Raw genomic sequence first — 25,933 nt, 5'->3', positions numbered from 1 at the left:
GTTGACAATATTTTCTACACAAATTTAATCTGAGAGCTAAGGAAAGAAGGTAAGACTTCATAGATATCTGTAATGCTCTAGTTGTTTTTTATTTGTTTGTTTGCTTGCTTTTTTTATGCTGAAGATTGAACCAATGGCTTGTACACAGTAGATAAAGTTTACCACTGAGCTATGCCCTTGGTGCTTATTAGCTTAAATTTACAGTAGAATTTATTTTAAAAATTGTGTGACTCTTAAAATTTTTAAATAGCACAAGTTCTCTGAATCTAATCATATATATGTTTATATTACAATAATATAAATATATTTAAATATGACTTCAAATTTTGTATCAAAATACCTAATTCTGAAGTTTCTGAAAATAAGAGAGGAGGGGTGAAAGGTCCAATAGAGATATGGTACCACAAGCCTATAATCCCAGCACTTCATAGTCTGAAGTATGAGGGTCCCAAATTCAAAATCTCGGTCTAGGTTATGAGGAGGGGAGGAAGGGAGGAAGGAAGAAAATAAGGGAGGGGAGGAGGGAGGAAGAGATGGAGGGAGGAGTGGAGGAGAGGGAGGAAGGAGAAAGGGGGAGGAAGGGAGAGAATGGAAAAGGTAAGAAAATAAAATGTAAAGGGAGTAGAGGAGTCTTGGTTCTGAGGGATCATCTTCCAATTGCAGTACAATATAGAAGGTGACATAAGCATGCCCAGAAATGTGAGCAGAAGAAAACACACATCAAGGCAGAAATCCAGAAAAGAATTCAGGACCAAGAACTCTTTAATAATGACATATTCTAATAAAACCCAATTGATTCATTCCTACACTGGGCAAACTTCCTGTGTTCTAGCATCACCCATGAGGGCCCCACATCTTAAAAGTTCCAAGTTCCACCAGCTTTTAAAACTCACAAGAAACAAAGCTTCCAATGTCACATACCATGGGTTATATTCAAATTCTATCTAAGCCTTAGCAAAGCAATATAGAGTTGGTGTGGATGAAGGAAGTTTCAAACGTGTTTGTGCTATTACAGGTGCCGAGTCAGAGGAGGCACCATTTGAATATACTCTTGGTGATGAGTAGGAATTCTCTGTTTAGACCTGTAAAAACAGTAAATATATCTAGAGGAAAGACACATCCTATGCAGAGATAAATTGGGACAAATTCAGAGTGCTCAAATTTTAATAGTTATAAAGTCAAATGTCGGTGAAAGGGACTGGGGTTGAAGGAACATTTGCTATATTTGGAAGAAACTCAGACTAGAGTGTAAAAATAGAATTATCAACTTTGTTATTACATTCTTTGTATTATTAATAAAACTTATTATCTGACTATTTTATGCATGTATATAAGGCCTTTAACTCTCAGCTACCACCTTTTCACACCTATCAGTGTTGCAGCCCCACACAGCCCCACACTTTGGGGCTAAGTGCTCTGGTCAAGAGAGTGGGGAAAGAAAGGGAAAAGACGCAAAGAATGGAGACAAACCAGAGTGTGTGACCAAGTCTTGTTTCTTGTTTATTGTCTCTTCCTTTCTTATTGTCTCCTCCCTTGCAAGAAAATCCTGGGTATTTATAAGCACAAGCAGGGGAACACAGCTGAAGACTCTTTACCACGTGCACCATGCAGCTGGGGTCACTAAACAGCAAAATAAGATATGTGGGATAAACAAGATGTTATCAGAGTGTATTCAGCTGTTGTAGGCTGTTGAAAAACAAGTCTCTTTGGTATATGGCTCAAGATGGCTGCAAAGTTGATAGCCACTTTCTGCTAAAAGTCAGCTCCCAACATAGTAGGCTTACCTTTTTGCTACATGTCCCTTCTCATGTTTATGTTTTTTCATTTTCTGTTGTGGTCCATTAAGTAATGGACCACAAGACTATCTGAGTAACCATGGATATGGAACTATTAATCAATGACCTTTGGGGGATTTTTAAAACAGTGTATATATGTAGGAGGTTGTGTGTGTACATTAAATGCAGAATCATCAGAAGTCAGAAGGTGGCAGACCCCTTAGCGCTACCATTATAGGCAGTTGTAAACTGCATAAAATGGCTGCTAGAAACTGGTTGAGGTCCACTGCAAGAGCAATCTCTGCATCTGCACAGTATCCACTCTTAATCACTGAACCATCTCTCCAGTCCCAGTTGAAGAACACATAGCCTTTCAGATAAACAGCAATAACCTCATGCTTTTCTTCAATGCTAATTGACATTTCACAATTTACATATCAGAACTTACTATTATACAAGGGATTATTAACTTGAGAATTGTGTGTATTATTTTATGCACACATGCATCATTTAACTGTTGGACTATAATGGCCCAGGGTTAAGGAGACTGGGTCTGAGGGAGCTTCAACCCCAGATACCTCAAACGTGAAGATGGCAGAAATTGGCAACCTCTCCCTTCCCAACCTGGTGCCATAAAGCTGGCTCCCCCACCATCAACCCCGTAAATTTATTTATCCTGTAAATGTATTATCCTGACAGCTATCAGGTTTCAGTCCTTGTTTGGCTTCATAAGGTGTTCTCTCTCTCTCTCTCTCTCTCTCTCTCTCTCTCTCTCTCTCTCTCTCTCTCTCTCTCTCACACACACACACACACACACACACACACACAAACACCATAGCCCCTGAGAATATAGATGAAGCATCTTCCAACACCCCTGCCTGGGCCAATAGTACATGCCCACACAAACTTATCCCAGAGACCCTGGCCACCTCCCCAGGGACACGAGTAACTGCACACACAAAGAGCCAAGCCATGCTATGAAGCTGTTCCTTGGTGCATTTGTTCTAGGCACACACATCATCGACTGAGATACTGTACTGAACTCACCTATGCTGGGTTAAGCTTCCCTTTCTCCAGTCCAGCTCAGTTGAGAGTGGCCCAGGATACCCTGAGGAGGAAACAGACATGTGGGTTGTCATTTAACCATATAATGTTTGCTGGCTACACTTTTTCTATTTTGTGCATTATAAAAGTTGAGGAGAAAATAAACCTCACATATGGTACTGACCATTTATGCTATTTATGTCCATAGACAGATGTAGACAGCAGCAGCTCAATATTTTGTTTGCAGATAAAAAGCAAAACAAGGCCAAAATAAGAAAAAAAAATGACAATAGCAAAATCTGTTGAGGACCACACTGCCCCACGCATTGGGGCTAAGTGCTCTGGTCAAGAGAGAGAGTGGGGATGGAGGGGCAAGAGAAGCGAAGAATGGAGACAAGACAGGGTGTGTGGTCAGGTCTCATTTACTGTCTCCCATAGACTATATTCACACCTCCTATTGACTATACTACAAGGAAATCCTGGGTATTTATAAGCACAAGCAGGAGAACACAGGTGAAGACATTTTACCACGTGCACCACGCAGCTGGGGTCACTAAACAGCAAAACAAGCTATGTGGGATAAACAAGATGTTTGTCAGAGTGTGCTCAGCTGTTGTAGGCTGTTGAAAACAAGTCTCTATCAGGGTATATGGTTCCAGATGGCTGCAAAGTTGATGGCTCCTTTCTAGCCACTTTCTGCTTAAAGTTGGCTCCCAACAAAAATCCAGGAAAATTAAGCCATTTTACTTCACAATCACATTCTAAAAATCTTTCCCAGAAGTTAGTTCTGCCAAATTTAAAACCATTAACTTCTAACACTTAAAATTCTCTGGGACATTTAACAATACCCATATATTTTCAAGAACACTTTTGCACAAGCGACCTTCTTTTAGCCATGGCACAGGAAGGAATGGAATCCTTCCTCACATGAGCAATGCTTTTCTTCCCTTCAATCTCTGTCAAACCTGGCATCCCTAGAGATCTTCATGAAAGGATGAGGCATTTGGCACACAGTATTGCTATCCAGGGTTGGAGTTTATATACAGACATTAGAGGACTTTTTTTTTCCTGTCAGAGGTTCAGCATGTTTGAAACTCAAATGTATTTGCCAAATATACTAAGCTTTTTTTTTTTTTTTAATTATCACTTTTTTGGAAGTTTGAAGCATTTGGTACTTTTCCACGGTGTTCTGAAACCAGAGAGACTTCAGGTTGTACATCTGGGCAAACACTTTTCTTCTGACAAGGTTGCAGCATGTTTTCTATGAGCTAATTTCAATAATTTATAAACAGCCTATTCTAGGTCTCCAGAGCCAAGCTTCATGGTTTATCAAATATCTGTTTTTCTTTTTTAACACTGCATATTTGCAAAAGAAAAGAAACCTCTGCATTGGCTGGGTAAGCAAAAGGAGTAGATTTGGAGTGGTGTCTAAGTGCCTGGTTCCCCCAAGCCTGTTCCATGTAAGGAATCCTCACCAGAAGCAGGTGTCAGTTCCAGAAAAATCATGTTAATAGTGCATTCTGTGAAGAAGTTTAACTTCTTTTCAACCTCAGACAAACGTGAATATAGCGACCATGCCTCAGCTGTAATTCAGATGCTACTAGAAAGTTGTTAAAACCAAGACAGCAGACTGAGTCATAGCTATTGCTTTTTAAAGACTTCTCACTTTTCTTGACTATCTGAAAAAACAGAATCTTGGTGTTCCTGAGACTGTAGAGTACACAAAGGGAAAGGACTACATTAATTAAATTGATCACTGTCTTCTAGATTATCCACCAAGATCTAGTCAGCTTTATTGAAGAGATACAAGTATTGTTCAATATACATAAATCATTAAATGTAATCATAACACATAAATAGACTCTAGGACATAAACCAAATAATAATCTCATATGATACAGAAAAGACATTTAAAAATAGTGCTGGAGAGATGGCTCAGAGGTTAAGAGCACTGTTTGCTCTTCCAGAGGTCCTGAGTTCAATTCCCAACATGCACATGGTAGCTCACAACCATCTGTAATGGAATCTGATGCCCTCTTCTGGCATTCAGGCACTGTAAACATAATAAATAAATAAATCTTTAAAAAAAAAAGAAAATAGCAATATCCCTTTATTACAAAAGATATAAAAATCTAGAAAGAAATTAAACATATTTCAACATAATGAAGGCAATATACAGCAAGGCTAAAGCCAACATCTTGTGAAATGAAGAAAAACGGAAAATTCACAAAGCTCTTTCCCTAAAATTGGGTATAAGACAAGGATGGTTACTCTATCAACTATGGTTTCATATAATGTTTAAAATAAGAGTAAATAAGACAAAAAAAAGATAAAGGGGGTACAAACAGAAAAAGAAGACATCTAAGTATACTTGTGTATAGATTTTATTTATGTAAGAACCTAAAGCTTTCAGTAGAAATCTTCTACAAATGACAGTTTTTACAAAGTAATAGAATACAAAATTAACACAAAAGTAGTAGTATTTCTATACATGAGAAATGCAGAAGATAAAAATCATAAAAATAATGTCATCCACAGTAATCTAAAATATATTGTAAAAGTAACTTTTATTCTCTTGTAATTGTTGTCTGGGAGGCACACTGCCTCCATCTGCTTAGTCCTGGAAGCTTCTAGCTTCTTTAAAATCTAATCTAGGCCTAGAATATTTTCAATTTCTAAGACTTGTTGCTGAAAAAGCTCACCCTTTCTCATTCTTTCTGAATGCTAGCTGGCTGGCCCAACTCAGCTATCCTGGCTCAACCTCCTCTTCCAGTTGATTTATTCAATCTGGCTTTTATCTCAGCTTTTAAATTGTTCTGCTTGGCCTCAAACTAACTCTAGTAATATTTTTTAGTCTTATGGCTCCTTCTTATTCTTTTGTTTGTTCTGTCTTTACCTGTGTCTACTTTGTTCTCTCTTCAATCTGTCTCTGTAAAACTCTCCACCTGGTAAAGTTCCCTCCTTCTTCCTCTCTAAGCTGCTCGACTCTCCCAATTCTACTATATTGCTCTCCACAAACTCTACTGTGTTATTGTACTGTACACTCCTCTTCCTGTACTGAATTTCTCTCTTCCCTTTTCTCTCTCTACTGATGAGAGTTGGGCATATCCTATTGTGCCAAGTCTTTCTCTGATTTGTCACTTTTTCTGCCACTCAATTAGACATCACTTTCAAACATGGGTGTTTACTTCTACAAACTTTACCTTCATTGTTTGGGATTAAAGGTATTAAGGGTGTGTCTGTATTCTATCCATATGGAATCAAGGTGTGTGTTAATGGCTGAACCACATTTTAACTAGAAACAAGTTCAAATATCCTGAAACAGCATATGCTGGAGTAAACCCATACAAGAAAATGAAGAAATTATGCCATGAAAACTTTCAGGCACCAAAGAAGAAAGTGAAAAATATTCCAGAAGATGGCAAGACCTCCAGTGGTCATAGATGTACAGAATGAATACAGTGAAAATATTCATAAAACCAAATGCAATCTAGACATTCAGCATAATATCTATGAAAATTCCACCACAATTTTCTACAGAAATTGAAAAAATAAGCCTAAATTTCATATGGAAACACAAACATCCAAAGATACCCAAAACAATCTTGAATAATATAAAAACAGAAACAACAACATCAATAATAATGTGTGTTTCTATGTTCCAAATATAAAGTGGCATTCAGAACTATAATAATGCAAACAACATGGTTCTGGCATAAAAGCAAACTCATTGATGAAAGGAATAAAATTAAGGACTCACACATTAATCCACTCTCTTACAGTCAACTGATTTTTACAAAGAAGACAATGAAATTGACTGGGATTTTCAAGTTTGGAGACAAATTTAAATAGTTTCAAAACATTAAGCTATATCTGGAGAACACTAAAAATAGGGGGAGGTCGAATTATGTGTTTTAAATTTTATTACAATGTGCAGCAGTAAAACAACAGTATCATCCCTGGCATTTCTCACAATTAAAGATACCCAGTCATGTATTCATTGCTTCATTCATTACTTTTATGGTAAGTCATTCCATATCACCCAACAAAGTCACGATTACCAGGTCATTGGTCAAGCATGCTTTTACATGTCCTGTAGAAATATTTTAGAAGATTAACACTTAAATCATTGAGTAAATCGCAATTTCTTTCAATGTAGGCATGATGGTTGGTATATGCTTGGCCGAGGGAGTGGCACTATTAAGAGGTGTGGCTTTGTTGGAGTAGGTGTTTCAGTATGGGCATGGTCTTAAGACCCTCACTCTAGTTGCCTGAAAGTCAGTATTCTGCTAGCAGACTTCAGATGAAGATGTAGAATTCTCAGCTCCTCCTGTACCATGCCTACCTGGATGCTGTCGTGTTCCCTCCTTGATGATATGGACTGAACCTCTAAACCCCAATTAAATGCTGTCTTTATAAGAGTTGTCTTGGTCATGATGTCTGTTCACAGCAGTAAAACCCTAAGACAGTAAGTGAGCTTTGCCGAGTCAGTCGACACCTTTAATAGAAAAAAAATTTCCAGATATGAAGGAGATATGGCTGTAATATCTATCCTACTATTAATCATCAGAATTGATTAGACTGATTTGGATGGCACTGCAGGTATATCCATCTTTGTTCACCATTCCATGGCATCCCTTCGAAAGCTGTTGGATCAGTCAAAGAGAATGGCCATCACCAGTAGAGGAAAACAACAAGGTATATGAGTAGCTGTGCTCCTGTTTATAAACCTTCATATAGGTTCTCATGAAAAGGACTGACCACCTGAAAAAGGAGGACATAACCAAAGGGCCCCCTTTCTTCATCTCTTCCCTTTATTTCAAGATGCTAACCTATATGTCTTTCACTTTCTCTCCTTCCATGCATCTGCTTCTTTGTGTGTGCACATAGTTAGTCGTGGGGAACATGCAAAGTGGCTTCAACAGCTTGTCAAAAGAAGCCAAAACAAAATGAATCATCTTAGCAGCTCCACAGTTTTACTCTTTTATCAGTTATTAATTTTCTGTGAGGATGTTAATTGACTTCTAGTTTTAGGTTGAAATCTTTAGTATTTGAGAACCTCATGTCTACCTCAGGATATGTCATTTTATTTTAATCTTTAAAAGATGAAGTGAGAAAAAAAATAGAAATTAGTGATAGATGACTGCTTAGCCTTAGAAGAAAAGCCATCTGGAGGAGAGACTAGTCTCTGAAGCAAAGGGTCATTCCTGGAACACCTGGAGTGAATAAGTTCAAAATAAATGACCCATTGAATGTTACATCATTTGTAACACATGCCCAGGATATGATTATTCTTTCTGGCATCATATTAATGACATTCATATTCATACCATTTTGAGGAGTCAAAATATATTGCATAGACTAGTATTACAAAATCTTAGTATAAGAAGCAATATGTAAACCATGTTTTAATTATATTCATGTCCTCTGAGAATTTGTCTCTAGGGAATATGTAAGCTTTAATAATATTTTTAAATTAAAGAGTTGGTACTTCAGGAAACCAACCCCCATTTCCACCATTATTGCTGAGGAATGTTCATGACACCAAGATAATAAAAGACAAGGAATGCACTGGGACAACCAAGCACTCAAGGGAGAAGAGCATGAAAGTGGAAAGTGATGAGCCTCCAGTGGAGTTGGAACTTTATACCTGCTTTCTGGAAAATTTTGTACCTCTATGCTAGTTAGAATTCCCATTGCAGTGACAAAATTCCCAGAGAAATACTGTATAGGAGACACAGTTTATTTGGCTCACAGACTCAGAAGTTGAAACCCATCATGGCCAGACAGGTATGAGAAAGTAGAGACGCCAACACTATTTAGGCCAAGATATAGATAGAATGCATGTTCTCAAAAGCTTTCTGTTAATACCTATTATTTTAATTAATTCTATTAAAAACCTTTTACTTCTTCCACGCACCAGCCTAAAGAATAGTATCACCTGTATTCAGAATAAATACTATTCTATTAGTAACTTCCCTCTGACATATTGAAAGGTATATTTTACTGATATCTGGAGGTTCTCGGTCCAATTAAATTAGCATTCTCCTGCCATCATGTTCAGGATATATGAATTAAGCAAGTAAAGATGTTTGCCACCAATCCTAGTAACATGAGTGCAATTGCTGGAACCCACCTAGTGGAGGGAAAGAGAATTGACTCCTGAAAGTTGTCCTCTGACAACTTTCACTCCCATGGTATGGCATTTTCAGGCATGTTCACTGATACACACACACACACACACACACACACACACACACACACACACACTAAGCAAATAAGCAAATAAAAATATGTTAAAAAATTCTAAAACTAAAAATAAGATCAGCATCCAAAGCTGAGTTTATGTCTATGTACATCTTAGGTAGTATCTTCACCTGGGTATGGGGAGGAGACCAGGAGCACATCCATCAGGGGTTTACCAGAAGGCCCTGCTGCTTTACTCCTTGTAGTTCTCTCCACCTGCTACAGTGTGTGACAGCTTCCTATATCACCTTCCATCTTGGTGACTACAGTCTTTTGCAAATTTATCTTATTTTTTCTTAGACTTCTCTCTAACTTTATTTGACATTGCAGTTCTAAATAATAGATGTGAAATTCTTAACATCCATACTGAAAAAAAGTTACAAAATAAAGTTGTATGATGCCTCCAGCTATCATTATAGCTGAAGAGCTGAGACTATTTCATGATATTTTGGAAGAGGACTGTTATGAAATATCCACACTGCATTTCTGTTTTTTGTGTTAGAGTTGAGATGTTTCTGAACTCTGCAAGATTTTCTGTACGTGATTCTTTCAAGAATGCTCTATCCTTCTAATAGTCTTAATGACATGACATATTAATTCAGGACACATTTCTAAATGACAACTAGCAATCCTAACAGTATTGTGATTCTGGTACTCTCACATAAGTATTGTGGACAAATCTAATCTACCTCGAAAACAATTAGCATGTCACATTTCTAAAGGATTTATTTATATCTGTGTACATGTGAAGGTATGCATGCCTATAATGCAGAGACATGCAGAAGTTATCAGGTGATTTCCATAATCAGTCTTACCCCTCTTCATTTGACTTATTTTTTTACATATATTTGAAGCTGTTGAAACCCATAATCCCCTTTTTTCTTTCTTCCTCAGAACTGGAGTTAGAGGCATGCCCCAGATGCCCACCTTGTTAAAATCTAGGACTCAAACTCCTGTCCTCATGATTATACAGCAAGCATTATTTTTTCTTAACCACTGAGCCATCTCCCAAGCTCATATATTACTTTTGATGATAATAATCATAAAAATAGTAACATCACACCACAAAATTTCTCCCTAGGAAGAAAATTTAAATAAGGATGCAATTCCACTCATAAGTATATATTAATTACCATATTTTATATGCTCTAAAATATGGTAATATGCTCTTAAAAGATTAGTAAAGCTAAAACATGTAACGTTTATTAATGGTTAAAATATATCCATACTAGAAATATAATGAAATTATAAAACTTAAGCAAATCAAGAATCTTTGCCATGAAGATGTTTAAATATGTTCAATACATGTAGAATTCTATAACAAATTTCTAATTTATCATTATCTAGCATTAGTTATTATTAATTCTTTTCCAACCTGCTTAGTAAATATTTCCATTTGCTTCAGCATTCTCACAAATATGTTTTAAAGAAAAACTGTAACATTCTTCAGTCTAGGTACCTTCAAGACAAGGGCTCTGAAAGTACTACCACAATATTGATATTAGAATAATAAACTAGTTAGTGCTTCATGAATTATAAAATAATGTTATCAATGCTTTTATCACTTATAACAAAGGAATTTTTAGCTCAATTCATGTGATAAATGCCTATAATGCTAAGAGAAAAAATCCAAACTACTGATCTTCACAAAAGATACTGCTCAATTTAATTAAATCACATGTAAAAATAAAAAGTACGTGTGTACCTTTGAAAAGTGAATATTTTTAATGGGACCTTTTTACAAGCCCCACCTTCACTTATAAAAAGATAGCCAAATTCTCACATTTTCTATCTGAATTCAGATTCAATCTATAGAATATGGATAACATGAGTGTCTAGTGGCAATGTGAATCAAGCCAAACTCTTAAGTCTGTGCTCCAAAAAATGATACATATCATTCTATAAACCATCTTACTTATACTTCCTTGGAAGATATACATGCAGATGTAAAGATATCCAAAATATTTCTGAAAGCTCCTTCCCAAATATCCTGAGCTCAGTGTAGTAGAAAGACTAACAAGATGTTTTCTGTTGATGGAAATATGCTTCTGAAATGCATTGATCAAATGGATTTTATTTTCCATTTTTAAAAATTAAAGAAAATTATACTTTCAGAGACCATTTCTGTAGATCATGCAAAATCAGACACAGCATATTACCTGTCACACTTCTCAGTGAGAATAGCTGGTACTTCTCAGGCATCTCAGAAAATTTGGAGGCCAGATAAATCTCTAGAAATACAGGTAATTACAGTGTTGCATACTGTGTTTATCTCCAGGGATTAGAAAAAAAGAGAGAGAATATACAGTAATGGCTTCTATCTAGGATGAACAGATTTTACCATAAATCTGAACATTACTTTTTATGGTTATTAAATTATATGGCTTAATTATAAGCAGGATATAAATACCTCAGATTACTTTTCACCCAAATCTGTGGGCTTCTTGACCATATTGTTCTGAGTTTACCCTCTTAAGTATTTAGTGTTTCTCAGCTGCTTTAAGCCTAGTTTGTTGTTTTACATAGTATTCAAGCAGGTGACCTCTGTCAAAATTGTAATATAAGGAAAGAATGGCTAAAGAAAATTAATAATAAATGGCTAGTATCTTTTTATAGACAAAACTCTCTAGGTTTCTCCAAAATTAACCCAAATGATAGATGTTATAGGGGAAGATCTTTTATAGGTTTGGTAGATACCTGTCTATCTGTCATTTCCACTTTCTTTTTCTATACTCTGTAGTTCTCTGTCCTGCACCCTCAGGCCAAAGTACACAGCACACCTTTATTCTAGTCTTGAGTGGAGGAAAACTGTATATTTGTGTAGTGGGATATTTTTCCCACAAGTTGGGAGGAGTTAAGGTGGAAGGAGTAAGGAGAGAAAGAGGAAGAGAAAGAAGAGGAAGAGGAGAAGGAAGAGGAGGAAGAGGCAGAGAGTTGGAGGAGGATGAAGAGCCATGCAAGTATAGAGAGAAGTCCTGAACAACAACTTATATTTAGGTTAGCTAATTGGGAAACACCTCTAATTGTATGGGCATATTGTTATTAAGCATTACCAAACATATAAAGCCTTTGATCAATATTTAAGCATTAGAGTCTCATTTCCTACTGGGCCTGTGTGGATGGCAGGATGGTCTAGGCACTGCTCAGCCTTGTAGAAACAGCATAGAAGATTGGCAGAGCCATCTCCCATGCAGGCATCTCATGGGTGGCAGGACTGGTGTCTCCAGCTGCCTGAGCTGCGGCAGCAATGAGAACACACCTCCTCTGCTCCCTCATGGCCACAGGCCTAGGCATCATGAACATGGCAGCTAATTAAGAAAAACCAGATTGGATGACACAGTTTTAAATACCTCCCCCAACATGTATGTATGTCACTCTTCCTCCAGAAACTGCTTCAACAAAATCCACCTGTCTCCATTCTAATCTATAATCTTCCTTACTTGCTTTTTCACTCTTAATGTTCCCTTTATTATCAGCACTCCCCATACTGCATTTCATAACTGCATACTATAAATTTGTTCTTTAAGTAAGGTTATAAGGCTGAACATTTAAAGAAAACTCAGATCTGTTACATAAATCATAAAGCCATCATGACAGTCTCCAAAAGTATGGTGGTAGTTCATTGATCTTATACTTGTTCTCCATAGCACTCACTTCAATAACCCTGTATTGGTAACTCCTCAAGTACTATAAAGCTAACCATAAAGTCTTAAAAATAAAAGAAAAATAACAAAAAACCTGCTGTCACCCAAATACAGAACAAATTAATGGGTTCAAACCCCCCAATATTTAGTACCACTAAAATAATCTTAGTGAAATGTGCTGACTTGGGTGAAAAATAATAATAAGCACAAATTATAGAATAAATAGGTGCTAGTGAGATGAATCCATGGGTAAAAATACTGGCTATCAAGCCTAACAACTGGATTAGATCCCCAGTTCCACATGGTAGGAGAGTACCTACTCCTCCAAGTTGTTGTAAAACATACGTGATGACACACATGTGCCCATACACATGCACAATAAGTAACTAAACAAATAAATAAATGTAATCTTAAAAACAACACTAATAACAAAGATTATTTAATAATGTTTATAGAGGTGTTTTTTTCCTTCTGTATTCATGGACTAGACTTAGTGTCTCTCTAAATTCCATTGGTGTGTTTTTCCTCCATTGAGTCAAAGTACAAAGACATAGCATAAGCATCACTCTGAAATCACTGCTTCTAAGGAGCTTTTATGTGTCTAAGCACAGTATGCATGTGTAGTAAAATTCAGAAAATAAATTATTGCCATGTGCCCTGATTAACCATCATATCTAGCAGAAATTAGAACTGTGTACATACTGATTGTTAACTTCTACAGTGACTCTTACTTTATTGAGGTGATATGAGCATGAGCGTTTAGGAGCAATTAACTTTTATTGAACCCAGAGAAAAGAGTCATGCTCACAAGAGAAAAAACTTTTATACAAGCAGATATGCATTAACACATATACATTCATACATGCATTTATACATACACATTCATTATCACATACTTTGTTGGGCCCAACAAGCTATCTCATTAATTTACATACTTACACACACAGACATACACACACACACACATACACACACACACACTTATACATACAAATAGTTCATGGATGGGGCAAAAGCTCAAGCAACAGTACAGAAAGAACTCACTCATTCTGGATGAAAAATAAGCTTCAACCTTTATTGCATAGAGAAAGAAAATGTTTCTATCCTTTTTATTGCTAAATGAATTAAAGATTTGTCTCATTGTTAAAAAAAAAAAAAAAAAAAAAAAAAAGCCTGCCTGCTGCTTTATGCTTTTTCTGCAGCTCTTTCTCAGTCTCTTCTCTTCCCCTTCTCAGCCCTGTTATATTTTGTTATATTCTGTTGTTTCTTCTCCTTCTAATTTTCTTCTACTCTGTTTCTTTACTACTTTCCTTCTACATTCTAATTCTGCTCTCTTCTATGTCTCTCTTCATTTATTCAGCTCCTCTTCACTGTAATGCTTCTAACATATTCACCTTCTGCCTTCTTAATGTCATTGTTCCTGGTTTTTTGTATCTTTACAGAATAGATCACATGGCATTCCAAAAGTTTACAACAAGTTCAAACATAAATTTGAATCATAAATTGAACAATAAGTTACAACAGAAATGTTTACATGTGTTTTCATTAAGAGTAAGTATCTATCTAGATATTCTGTATCTTCTGTCACTAGCTCCACAGGTTCATTGACAGGCATAATTCATATGCCTAAGTTAAGTATGTCAAGAGGCAAGTATGTTTAGTGTTGAAGTTTTATATAGATAAACCCAGTTAATATTTTATCTTCTGTTCTTGCACCTACAATAAACCATTTGTTCCTTTTATCTAGTTAATGGTTTCACAACCTAAAAGAAAATATTTCTAAATTGTAAACCTATATGCCCACTTTCCATCTAGTACAATTAGTTTGGGACACATGAAGACTGGCAGAGTTCTAATTGCAGATCTCATATCATGGAAAGCCTTGATTTCAGTCCTTATTATAGAAGGCTCAATAATTATTAGTTTAAACTTATAAATTCTTATAGAATTATCATTAGGAATTAAGAAATCATCTATTTGTTTATATAGCATCACTACAAGACAGTATATCTTCATTGATTGGCAGAAAAATCTGCCTAGTGGAGTGGGCTAATACCTGTGGATTGTTATATTGATTTAATAATGACCAAAAAAAGGCATATCGATAGCAAGAATCAATCTTGAGACTTGTCCATCTGGCCTTACCTCCAAGGGCTCATTCATCACAGTTCCATGGTAAACCATCTCTGGAAGATCACCTGTTAGGCTTAGCCTTTCCTAGATGGCTCCTGACACTTTAATCTTAAAATATAGTACAAATGGGAGAAGAACAAATGAGTCAAGGAAAACAAATGTTAGTATAATTAATTTATAATACTTAAAGAGATTTTCAATAAGCCAGAAGTAGGTTGAATCCCAAGATGAAATCCACATTTCTCCCAAATTAATTATCTGCAGATGAGATGCTATAGGAAAGAGAAAGTATGTTACTGATGGAGCCAGGCACACAGTAGGTCCACATTATACTCTGTGTTTGTTATTCTTTTGTACCATTCCAAGAACTCCCTGGCTTCCCTTAGAAGAAAATTTCTATGCCCTCTTTCCAATGAAAATATGAGCCAACTGTTAAAATTAGAGGACAACAAATTTCTATTCATCTCATCACAATTTGGATATAAATCACAAAATTATCTGATAGATTAAAACCTTCTCAACTCTATCCTTAATACATCATCAGTGATTTTAGTATTTTCATCTCTAGCCTACAGAATTTTGCCAGAACATGTCAGAAAGTAGAAGTCTAAATTTAAACCTCTGTCAAAATTAACAAAAAATAAAACAACTCATCACCAAGAATTCTGCTTCATATAAGTTTACACAGTGAATTAAATGCTAAACTTGATATCTTTTTACCTAGTGCTGTATTAAGACTACTCAATTTACAATGTCCATTTTACCATTTCAGATGAGTATCAGTGAGATATGATTTCAGACTAGACAATCCATCGGTATGAAGGTTTTCCAATAAGGAGGAAGAAACCTTAAAGAGAGGAAGAGAGAAGCAAGAAGTAACCTGAACAACAAAAGACAAAGAATACTTAGAGTCACTACTTGGTATATACCTGCAAGTATCCTTATTCCTCTTGTAGTTGTTTCAATTTCTCTAAATATAAGTGTGCATGTATGTGGTGTATACCTAGAACCTAATTTCCTGCACATAACTTGCATATTTCACAAAAGATTTGAAAGGAGGCACAATTTATATTAAAGAAATATACAACAAATATACTAACAAAGAAGTTCTTTGAGACAAGAGTATATATATATAAACTATGGTGGATGTCTGATCCCAATGATAGAACAGTATGATCAGAGTCTCCCAGAGAAAAGTATGTTCCTAGGCAGTTATTCAGAAAGTTTAACAGAGAAAAGACCTGAGAGAATTTAAAATGATATTAAGGTAAACGTAAGTCAGGGGAAATGCAGGAAAAAAAAAGAAACAGACTATTCAAAAGATACAGAGGAAGCTATATGTGAAAGTTAATGCTAATTGTCAATTTGAAAGAATCTGGAGTTACCTGGGAGATGGTTCTTTGGACATGCTTGTTGGAGACTATCTTGAATGTGTTAATTATGATAAGAAGACACAGTTACTGTGGGTCACATCATTCTTTGACTGCACAGTTAAGTGAAGAGAGAAATCTGAGCATCAGGATGCACTCATTACTTTTTGATACTAATGTATGTGATGCTAGCTGATGCTTTGAGTTCCTGCTGCCTCAACCTCCTGCCTCTTTCACTTCCCCATCTTGAACTGTTGGCCAGAGCAAACCTTTCTCCTCCAAGTTGCTTTTGTGGGGGAATTTTAGCACATCAGCAGGAAAAAAAAAACCTAAGACAACGTATGAATGAAACACTGCTTTGTGGTCACCATTATTTTAATAATTTCTAACATCACTCCTATTGTTATACTACTGACATCATGTCTATGAGAAGTTGTACTGTAACATGTTTAAAGCAAACATGTGGAGCAAAAGCTCAGAAAGTCACTGTGGCTGCAGCACATGGTTTGTGACAGAAGATACTCTCCGAAACCATGACTGAAAACAAAGATCTGGTCCAATTTGTGAAAGAATAGATTTTTAAAAATGTGCTCGTACCAATGAAAACCTTAAATTTGAAGTCAAAGTAAATTTTGTACTATTTAAGAAATTATAACTTCATCTTGATAATAATTATAGAGATTTTTACCAATTGGTAGTGGCTATGTAATAAATCCTAGTTAATCTTCCCTGTTCCAACAAAACCACTACTTTTCCCTAGAAAGACAGACCATTAATAACCACCTTAGTCCCCAAGCCCAGAGAATAGGGGCACTGACTCTTCATTAACTTCTTCAAGCTGATTACGGGCGTTGAGATATTAGAAGAGGGGTGGGGGGAAGAGTAAATTGATAAGCCTCTGATGCTGAGTCTTCACTGCATCCAGATGGAATTCCAGGGCATCGGAAATCTGAACAGGTCTGCTCAGTTTGCTTGATGAGTAGATACACCAAGGCTGTGTATTCTGCAATATACAATTCTCAAAACAAGTTTTAGTATCAAGATAATTTTTTAGAGGGCTGACATTTTATTAAAGGTGTTGGTTCTAACAACTTTTCTCTTTTTTCCCTTTTTTTAAATTGGTTATAATATTTACATTTCAAATTTTATCCCCTTACCCCATTCCCCCCACCACCCAGGAACCCCTTATCCCATCCCCCCTCCTTTTGCTTCTATGAGGGTGTGATTTTCCTGTTCCTATGATGTTGGCATTGTGCCTGTATAACACATTCAGGAATACAAGGCTTAGACCCAGTCCTTCTTTAACTTTTTTAACTGATGTGAGATGGTTAACCTGTGAGTTAAGAGACTATAGCAAATTCATGGCTTTGAGTTTATTGTTAGGGTGTTTTCTATATTTTATTTAGAAATAGCTGAGAGGAGTTAACAGACAACAGTCCAGATTACCTTACATGGATAGTTGGTTTTCAAAACGTCAGAAATCCACATAATTGATGTTACAAACATTTCTATATTAATGTTCATTTTGATTAGAGACCTGTCTGCTCCTGACAGCTTCCTGTCTTGGATTCTAAGAAGAAATTGAGCATCTTTGGAGTTATTCCAGTTGTGGGGAGACAGCCACTAGGCAAGAATTGCCTCTTTCCATCTACAGACAAATTACTGTCCAGAAAAGGACACACTTGCAGAATAGTCGACTGATTATATCTGCCTAGACAGAGTAATTAGCCCTTAATAATTCTGCATCACTAAAATCTGTCAGATGATTCTGGGCCAGAAGGCTGAAGATTTGATGCTCCAGCGTTCAGTAGTATAGGGACTGTCCAGGTGTTCAGCGGTATCTATAAATTGGCTAAGTTTTAGAAACTATGCTTAGTGCTTCCCATAATTTCAGTTAACTCAGTCATTCTGGATTTCTGACAGGGTTGAAAACTTATAGTCTCATAGCCAATCCTGGCTATTCACTTTGAGAGAAAAGATCTGAGTGGATGGTCTTCAGCTAACATTCATTCTAAAGCCAAGAAAAAAAAAAAAAAAGCCAGGTTCAGAACTAAGTGTGTTAGTTAGGAGAGATGACAGAGGTTCTGGTTAGTCAACAAAATGATGGACTGGGTATTAGGACTATCTTGTACCTCACTGATACAAATAGGCATAATTATGCTCTAATTGTATTTAGAGAGAAAAGTTTTATTTTAACAGGAAGGGTGATATGTAGGAGGAGCTAAGGGGGAAGGAGTACCGAGAGGAAGAGATGGAGTAAGGAGAGGAGATGAAGAAGGAGAGGAGAAGCTAGGTGATGAGAGAGAGAAAGAGAGAGAAAGAGAGGTGGTGGCATGGAGGCAGATGTTCACATGTCTCCACCAGTCAAAGATAGTTAATATATCTAGGTTGGGTATTGGGTTACACTTCTGATTGAGCAATATAAAACTTATAAAACCTTTGATTAACATTTTAAAAATTGTATAAAAGCAAAAAGGAAAAGGGGGCATGGGATAGGGGTTTTCTCAGGAGGGGAAATGGGGAAAGGAGATGGCATCTGAAATGTAAATAAAATATCCAATAAAAAATAAAAAAAAAATGTGTTTAAACATCAGTTATCAATGGCATGGAGGGCTGCATGCTAGAGCCAAGGTAATTAAAGATCTATTTCAGAGCCATTAAATAAGCAGAGGTAGTTGAGGCAAACTGGGAGGAAAGCAGGAACCTCAGTCACACAAAGGAGGTAAGCTCATTGCTATGCATGACAAATTAAACTTTGATGATATCCTTAACGTTTGAAAAACACAAATAGGTGTTGACAATTCAAAGTTCCAAAGAGAAGATGGAGTATTAGTGCAGAAATACATCTGTGGAATTTATGTTAATCAAATAATTCACCCACTGGACTCTGATACTTAAATGACTACTCTCAACATGCTCTACCCTGTCACTCTCCAATATAAAACAAATTGAAAATAAATAAGTATAAATCATTAGACATTAGTATGGAGAAACAAAGTACCTACAGAAGGAATTTCTTCCTAAATGAAGTGCATTAGCTAGAGATGATACCTTGAGCACAGTGGAAACAGAGATGGAGGATGAATGGCAAAGGCCCAACAGACAGGTGCCCAACAGACAGGAGCTTGGAACTGCTTGCTCTAAGGATCAAAATGTGAAATCCAAATGCATTAGAAGACTCTAAGAATTTTTTTTCTGGGGGATCAAAGGCAGCCTTGCTAAATTCTCTTTCACAGAGCTCTGAAAGATGGTGCAACCAACTAGGGATAGAAATAAGCTTTCTGCTCCAGTAAAACAATGTTTGCTGGCTAGTCTTATGTCATCTTGACACAAAAACTAGAGTTATCTGAATGGATGGAACCTTAATAGAGAAAATGGCTTCATAAGATCCAGCTGTAAGGCATTTTCTTAATATTTAATTAATGGGGAGTCAGCCCACTGTGGGTGGTACCATGCCTGGCCTGGTGGTCCTGGGTTCTATAAGAAAACCGGCTGAGCAAGTCATGGGAAGCCAGACAATAAGCAACACTTCTCCATGCCTCTTCATCAGCTTCTGCCTTCAGGTTTCTTCCCTGTTTCAGTTCCTATCATTACTTCATTTGATGATGAACAGTGATATGGAAGTTGTATTAGTCAAAGTTCTCTAGAGTCACAGAACTTATAGAATGTCTCTCTATATTGAGGAAATTTATTATGATGACTTACAGTCTGGAGTCCAACCAACCCAACAATGGTCAGCTATGAATGGGAAGTCCAAGAATCTAGTACTTGCTCAGTCCCACAAGTATAGTTGTTTCAGCTGGTCTTATATAAATGTGGGTTCCAACAGATGTGTTGGAAAGTAAGTGCAAACAGGGAAAGGAGAGTGAATCTTCCTTCTTCCAATATCCTATGTAGGCCTCCAGTAGATGTGGCCCAGATTAAAGGCGTGTACGACCACAACTGGATCTGGGACTTGCGTTGTCCCAGGCTGATATTAAACTCAGAGGTCTCCTTGCCCCAGTCTCCTGGGATTAAAGGCCTGTATTACCTTGCATGGGCCTAAGCTTTTCTTGGTCACTATGCCTCAAGATCTCTAGGCCAAGATCCAGGTAAGAAACTTGTGTCTTCCAGCCTCAAGATCTGGATCAGAGGTGAGCCCTCCAATTTTAGATTGTAGTTCATTCCAGATATAGTCAAGTTAACAACTAGAAATAGCCATTACAGAAGTATAAGCCAAATAAGCTCTTTCCTCCCCAACTTGCTTTTTGGTCATGGCATTTTATTGCAGCAATAGAAACCCTAATTAAGACTCCAGGTACCCTTCATTTCTCCTTTATTTAAAATTTTATTTTTCTTATGTCTATGTGTGTATATGTCACATGTGTTCATGTGCTCATGAAAGCCAAGAAAGAATACTGAATCCCCTAAAGCTGGAGTTATAGACAGTTGTGAGCTGACTTGGGTGCTAGGAAAAAAACCTTGGTCTTCTATAAGAGCAGCAAGTGCTCTTAACAGCTGAGCCATCTGTACCCCTAGAAACACTTTCTTATTTCATAATGCTACAAGAATCTTTGTGGTCAGTTCATTTCACCAAGTATACCTCATTCTCTACAATGACTCTCCAGAATCTCCACCTATTGAACAACTACCCCACTTCTTCTGACTTTACTACTGTTTTTAGTAGAAAGAGATTAACATATTTAATTACAAGCATAATCAAATTCTTTACTATGCTGTCATCTAACATTTAGTTCTTTATTCAAAGTAACTCAGACCATATTGCCCAGCATTCACAAGAAAGTAGGGTTATTGATAACCACAACATGATTTTGAAGAGACAAAAAATTAGGAAAAGGAAAATAAGATTACAGGAATAAAGGTGATAAGAAAACACATGGAGATGCAGAGTCTGCCTTGGAGATAAAGTTTTCAGAGTGTGAGAGGAGTGAACAGACAACAGTCCAGGTTACCTTACATGGATAGTTGGTTTTCAAAACATCAGAAGTCCATAGAACTGACGCTACATATATTTATATATTAATGTTCATATTGATTAGAGACCTGTCTGCTCCTGACAGCTTCCTGTCGTGGATTCTAAGAAGAAATTGAGCATCCTTGGAGTTACTCCAGTTGTGTGGTAACAGCCACTAGGCAAGAATTGCCTCTCTCCATCTACAGACAAATTACTGTCCAGAAAAGGACACATATGCAGAATAGTTGGCTGATTATATCTGCCTAGACAGAGTAATCAGTCCTCAATAATCCTGCATCACCAAGGTCTGTCAGATGATTCTGGGCCAGAAGGCTGAAGATTTGATGCTCCAACGTTCAGTAGTATAGGGGCTTTTCAGGTGTTCAGCAGTCTCTATAAATTGGCTAAGTTTTAGAAGCTATGCTTTGTGCTTCCCACAATTATAGTTAACTCAGTCATTCTGGATTTCTGATGGGGTTGAAAACTTATAGCTATTTACAGTAAGAGAAAAGACTTGAGTGGATGGTCGTCAGCTGACATTCATCCTAAAGCCAGGTTCAGAACTAAATGTTTTAGTTAGGATAGATGACAGAGGTGCTGGTTAGTCAACAAAAGGATGGATGGGGTATTAGGACTATCTTGTACCTCACTGGTACAAATTGGCATAATTATGCTCTAATTGTATTTTGAGAGAAAAGTTTCATTTTAACAGGAAGGGTGATGTGTAGGAGGAGTACTGAGAGGAAGAAAAGGAGTAAGAAGAGGAGAAGAAGAAGGAGAGGAGAAGCTAGGTGATGAAAGAGAGAAAGAGGGGGGAGACAGGGAGGCAGATATTCATGTATCTCCACCAGTCAAAGATAGTTGTTATATCTAGGTTGGTCAGTGGGTTACACCTCTGATTGAACAATTCCAAACTTATAACACTTATAATTAACATTATTTTAAAACAATGTATAAATGCAAAAAGGAAAAGGGGACATGGGATAGGGGTTTTCTAAGGGGTGGGGGAATGGGGAAAGGGGATGGCATCTGAAGTGTAAATAAAATATCTAATAAAAAAATTAAAAAAAAAAGTTTTCAGAGCGTAAAGGTGTGCAAATAGAGGAAAACATAAGCTGAGTTGATAAATCTATAGACTTATATTCACCATGAGTCTTTGAAAGAACCATGTAAAACATAAGTTAGCAAGGTACCTAATGGAGAAAAGTGAGTAGTTAAGTATAAAATTAGGTCAGAATTCAAAGGAAGAGTAGTTGAAAAGAAGAACTAAAAGTTCTACGTAGGAAGAGTATCACAGATCCTAGCAGTAATGGTGGCTTGGCTGCTGTCCCCAGTCAAATGGGATAGAGTGGAAGATGAACTTCCACCAACATTCTATGGCCACTTAGTGCAGGCCACATATGTTCTTAAACTTTGTTGTTGTTTGCAACTACAACATCTAAAAAAGAGGTAGGCCAAGGGGAAATTGTGCCATTTCACCCATCTCTTGTCGTCTTAAATATGTCTGTTAACTCTTAATTGAACTGTCAAACATACACATGTACGTAGTGACCAAAAAATAAACCAGCAAATAAAGAAAGAAAACAAAGCTAATGTGTGTTTCTTCTTCACTATTGGTTATATATACAGAGGAGTTTGTATATATAAGGCACAGATGTCTCAGTGACTAATTATCCTTGCTTTGAAAAAGTTCCTGCATATACAGCTTGAGAGAGAAAGGCTCCTAAGACTCAACAGTGGTGACAGCATGTTTAGGAATAGTTTTATCTTGATCAAGTGCTATGATGTGAGTCTCTATAAAAAAAAAAAAAAAAACAAAAAAAACAAAAAACAAAAAAAAAACAGGCTATGTATGTAGCAGAACATCTGTGCCATAAGCTACAGCTCTTCTAATAGCCTTGATCTCATGATATCTGTAATATGATCATGTACATACAACTGCAGAAAAACTAATTTAGACACAATAGGTCAAAAGTCCTGTCTGGTTATCTATATGTGTGGCTTTCTAGCAATCTAACTTTATCTAAGAATAGAATTTATAAAAATAAGGAGTGCATGTACTTGATCTTGGTTAATATTCTAGGCTGATGCACACAGAGTAGGCTCCTATCAGTAAAATAAGGGCAAAAGTTACTTGGAAATAATTTATTAACCGCAAATTGATTTATTTTTATGCCCAAACAACAACAAAACGCAATTTTGACCTTTTAATAAAAATGAAGAACTTACACTTGAGTAAAAACCTCTGCAAGGCATATATGCAGTGTAATAAAGGCAACTTTGCAGAGTCATGTTTTCTAAGAAAACAGTCCTGGGTGCACTCAAACAAGTCGTTTCAATGTTCTTCAGTACAGCACATAATAATCATTTTTACTGGAGAACTTTTAGATCAGATCTTGAAAATTATCTATTTTTACCTTTACAATAATGTACTCAAAGAACACCTCATTTTAGTGAATATAAGTTCTTCATGAACCTCTAAGATAAACTTGATTTTAAAAATATGATCCCAAAAAATTAAATGGATTGGCCTACTGTATAAAAGTTTTAATTGTATGTCAATTATGTATTAAAGAATGCATTTTAAAATATAAAGACTAGGTTTTCAGAAGGATTGATCTTAAGCCATTCTTCTTTTAAATAATCATCATCATCATCATTTATGTATAGTAATTTGTATTACTTCGACCTTATAAAAACACTGTTGTACTTGGTCTCTCTAGAAAGTGAATTTGCCATCTCTTACGTGATATCTTCATTATTACTTACCAATGAATAGCACTTGGGAGAGTGGATCCAATACCTCAACTGGGCAGCACAGTGGAGCTGGCTCTGGAGGCATGGATGCACCTGGGTATTCATCCCATGTACAGTCACCTAAGCTAGACACTGATGTGGATGGCTGGAAGTGCATGCTGTCAAGAATATGATATAGCTGTCTACTTAGAGGTCGGACAAAGACTAACACATTCAGAGGACGATGCTCACAGCTAACCACTGATATGATCAAGGGTTTCCCAATGGAGAACTTAGAGAGAAGACTGAAAGAGCAGAAAGGGTTTGTGACCCCAGGAGGAAAGCAACAATACCAAACAACCAGAGCCCCCCAGGGTCTAAACCACCAGCCTGGGAGCACATAAGGAGGGACCCATAACTCCAGCAGTATATGTAGGGGAGGATGGCCTTGTCAGGCATAGGTGGGAGAGGAGTTTCTTAGTCCCATAAAAAACGAACACAGAGTGGGGAGGGAATGTGAGGGTGGGGAGGGGGTAGTGGGGGGGGTAGGTGCAGGCACTGCCTCATAGAAGCATGAGGAGGGGGAATGGGATAAGAGGTTTCTGGGTGGTGGGAGGAAGTGGGGTAAGGGGATAAAATCTGAAAGGTAAATATAACACCCAATTGAAAAAAGAGAGAGAGAGATGAAAAGGGGGGAAAAGGAGAAAAAAAAGAAAAATAGGAGATTTAATAACACAAAGGGAAGGATTTAGAAATTAGGGAGGCAGTTTATGTTAATGGAAACAGCATCACAGAAACTGAAAAATCACACCCTCATAGAAGCACAAGGAGGGGGGATAGGATAAGGGGTTCCTGGGTGGTGGGGGGAATGGGATAAGGGGATAAAATTTGAAATGTAAATATTACAACCAATTTAAAAAGGGAAAAAAAAAAGAAAAGTTGTTAGAACCAACATCTTTAAAAAAAAATGTCAGCCCTCTAGGGAAAAAAATTTTTTTTCTTGATACTAAAACTTGTTCTGAGAATTATATATTGCAGAATACACAGCCTTGGTGTATCTACTCATCAAGCATACTGAGCAGACCTGCTCAAACCTCTGATGTCCTGGAATTCCATCTGGATGCAGTGAAGACACAGTGTCAGAGGCTTATCAATTCTACCCCAACCCCTCTTCTAATATCTCAACACCCGTAATCAGCTTGAAGAAGTTAATGAAGAGTCAGCACCCCTATTCCCTGGGCTTGGGGACTAAGGTGGTTAATATTGGTCTGCCTTTCTAGGGGAAAGTAGTGGTTTTGTTGGAACAGGGAGGATTAGCTAGGACTTATTGCATAGCCATAACCTATTGGTAGAAATCTGTATAATTAATATCAAGATGAAGTTATAATTTCTTAAATGGTACAAAATTTACGTTGATTTCAAATTTAAGGTTTTCATTGGTATGAGCCTCTTATCAATATAAAAGTGAGATGAATATTGATACTCTCATGGGCATTGTGCCTGTATAACACATTTAGGAATACAAGGCCTAGACCCAGTCCTTCTTTAACTTTTTAAACTGATTTGGGACAGTTAGCCTATGAGTTAAAGGACTATAGCAAATTCATATTTTTGAGTTTATTGTTAGGGTGTTTTCCATATTTTATTTAGAAATAGCTGAAAGTAGTTAACAGACAACAGTCCAGGTTACCTTACATAGATAGTTGGTTTTCAAAACGTCAGCAGTCCATAGAATTGACATTACAAATATTTCTATATTGAGGTTCATTTTGATTAGAGACCTGTCTGCTCCTGACAGCTTCCTATCATGGATTCTAAGAAGAAATTGAGCATCCTTGGAGTTACTCCAGTTGTGCAGTGACAGCCACTAGGCAAGAATTGCCTCTTTCCATCTACAGACAAATTACTGTCCAGAAAAGGACACACTTGCAGAATAGTCGACTGATTATATCTGCCTAGACAGAGTAATCAGCCCTTAATAATTCTGCATCATTAAGGTCTGTCAGATGATTCTGGGCCAGAAGGCTGAAG

Source organism: Arvicanthis niloticus, chromosome 14 (assembly GCF_011762505.2).
Source record: "Arvicanthis niloticus isolate mArvNil1 chromosome 14, mArvNil1.pat.X, whole genome shotgun sequence".
In the NCBI taxonomy this organism is placed as follows: domain Eukaryota; kingdom Metazoa; phylum Chordata; class Mammalia; order Rodentia; family Muridae; genus Arvicanthis; species Arvicanthis niloticus.
Note: the sequence above shows the minus strand (reverse complement) of the source record.